Raw genomic sequence first — 2,500 nt, forward strand, 5'->3', positions numbered from 1 at the left:
ATTCGTACTGTGCCGTTAGAGGTGAAATTCTTGGATCGGCGCAAGACGAACGACTGCGAAAGCATTTGCCAAGAATGTTTTCTTTAATCAAGAGCGAAAGTCAGAGGTTCGAAGACGATCAGATACCGTCCTAGTTCTGACTATAAACGATGCCAACCAGCGATCGGGGGGCGTTACTTTGACGACCCCTCCGGCAGCTTGCGGGAAACCAAAGTCTTTGGGTTCCGGGGGAAGTATGGTTGCAAAGCTGAAACTTAAAGGAATTGACGGAAGGGCACCACCAGGCGTGGAGCCTGCGGCTTAATTTGACTCAACACGGGGAATCTCACCCGGCCCGGACACAGTGAGGATTGACAGATTGAGAGCTCTTTCTTGATTCTGTGGGTGGTGGTGCATGGCCGTTCTTAGTTGGTGGAGCGATTTGTCTGGTTAATTCCGATAACGAACGAGACTCTGGCTTGCTAACTAGTTACGCGACCCTATCGGTCGGCGTTGAACTTCTTAGAGGGACTAGTGGCGCTTAGCCACACGAGATTGAGCAATAACAGGTCTGTGATGCCCTTAGATGTTCGGGGCCGCACGCGCGCTACACTGACCGGATCAGCGTGTCGCCGCCTAGGCCGGAAGGTCCGGGTAACCCGCTGAACCCCGGTCGTGCTAGGGATAGGGAATTGCAATTGTTTCCCTTGAACGAGGAATGCCCAGTAAGCGCGAGTCATCAGCTCGCGTTGATTACGTCCCTGCCCTTTGTACACACCGCCCGTCGCTACTACCGATTGAATGGTTTAGTGAGGTCCTCCGATTGGACCTGGCGCGTTCGGCAACGGCCGCGCCGGCGTCCGAGAAGACGATCTAACTTGATCATTTAGAGGAAGTAAAAGTCGTAACAAGGTTTCCGTAGGTGAACCTGCGGAAGGATCATTACCGGCCGATCGCCGATCGAGTGGTCGTGCGTTCGACAGGTGGAGAAGGCTCCGTATCTTGGCGGCCGCGCACGCCCTTCGTCGCTGTTGAGGCGCACGCGATTGCACTTCGGTCACCCTGTTTCGTTCTGCGCCGAGTGCCGTGGCCATGTGCCAGGCTGGCTTCATGCGTCGCCTACGGCTGGCGACCGCTCGGCCACCGCTTTTTTCGACTGTGCAATCCGGCTGGGTCGCGCTTGTCCAACTGACGAAGTCACGGAGGGCTCTTGGCGGTGGATCACTCGGCTCGCGAGTCGATGAAGGACGCAGCTAGCTGCGTGAATTAATGTGAATTGCAGGACACATTGAGCATCGACGTTCTGAACGCAAATTGCGGCACCGGGTCAATCCCGGCGCCACGCCCGCCTCAGGGTCGCGTTGTAACGTTCCCGCGCGGCGACGCGTCGGGCCGGTGCGGTGTCGGCCGTTGCCACGGTCGTCCCGCCCAGGACAGCACGAACGCAGTGTCAGCGCGCGAAACCGAACGCGGCGTGCGTCTCGTTACGAGTCGGCCTCGAAGAGGATCCCGGCCCGGAGCAGCACGGCTCGCGTTCGGGCGCGGCGCTCGCACGAGCTTCGGTGGCGCGCGCGTGTCTCTCGCAAACGAGGCACTGGATTATCGGCCTGAGGTCGGACGAGGCTACCCGCTGAATTTAAGCATATTACTAAGCGGAGGAAAAGAAACTAACGAGGATTCCCCCAGTAACGGCGAGTGAAGTGGGAAGTGCCCATCGCCGAATCCGCGCGCCTCTGCGGCGCGTGGAATTGTGGCGTAAGGAATTCGCTGCGCGTACGTCGTTCGCCGCCCGCGTCCTTCTGATCGAGGCCTCGTCCCGGTGCGGGTGTCAGGCCCATGGTGGCGGCGAGGGCGCGCGCTCTGCGTCTTCCCAGAGTCGGGTTGTTTGGGAATGCAGCCCAAAGCGGGTGGTAAACTCCATCTAAGGCTAAATACTGTCGCGAGACCGATAGCGAACAAGTACCGTGAGGGAAAGTTGAAAAGCACTTTGAAGAGAGAGTTAAAGAGTACGTGAAACCGTCGAGAGGCAAACGGGAGGGCCTGTCGAGTCGCGCGACGCTTTCAGCTGAAGCCGAGCGGAGCGTGTGGGCGTGCGGAGCCTTGCGGCCCGTCGTTCGCGCTGTCCTCCGAGCAGCTCCAGCGCACTAGCGCCGTGCGAAGGCCGCGACCGTCTGGGAGGCGGCGAGAAGGCCGCGCGCAAGGTAGCCCGCCCCCGGGTGGGTGTTATAGGCGCGCGGACACGTCGGCCCGTCGCCCGGGCGAGGAGGGATCGCCGCGTCTGCCCTTCGTGGGCCGGGCGTCCCGTCCGAGCCGGTGCGTCGCCGGTTGGGGACTGTGCTCAGTGCCCAGTTGCGGCGTGTCGGTTGCGGGTGGGCAGCGCCGCGCGAGACGCACGGGGTCCGCGGCTAACGTCAGCCACCTTCCCGACCCGTCTTGAAACACGGACCAAGGAGTCTAACGTGCGCGCGAGCCACGGGGCAGTGCGAAACCCATGGGCGCAGTGAAAGTGAATGTCGGCGCG

General features: G+C 60.8%; 2 non-coding genes and 1 pseudogene across 2 annotated transcripts in view; all 3 read left to right on the forward strand.

The window, feature by feature from the left end:
• On the forward strand, nucleotides 1-924 carry LOC145916258 (small subunit ribosomal RNA; annotated as a pseudogene; the record flags this gene model as incomplete).
• A 260-nt stretch (nucleotides 925-1,184) lies between these two features.
• Nucleotides 1,185-1,338, forward strand: LOC145916255 (5.8S ribosomal RNA). Its single transcript, XR_014404507.1, has one exon. It is a non-coding gene; the product is annotated as a 5.8S ribosomal RNA (ribosomal RNA).
• Nucleotides 1,339-1,582: 244 nt separating this feature from the next.
• Nucleotides 1,583-2,500, forward strand: part of LOC145916259 (large subunit ribosomal RNA) — a 3,686-nt gene continuing 2,768 nt past the window's right edge. The window contains exon 1 of the ribosomal RNA XR_014404510.1: nucleotides 1,583-2,500. This exon is cut by the window's right edge and continues 2,768 nt beyond it. This is a non-coding gene — a ribosomal RNA (large subunit ribosomal RNA).

The sequence above is a fragment of the Ascidia mentula genome (genome assembly GCF_947561715.1).
Source record: "Ascidia mentula chromosome 2 unlocalized genomic scaffold, kaAscMent1.1 SUPER_2_unloc_41, whole genome shotgun sequence".
Lineage (NCBI taxonomy): Eukaryota > Metazoa > Chordata > Ascidiacea > Phlebobranchia > Ascidiidae > Ascidia > Ascidia mentula.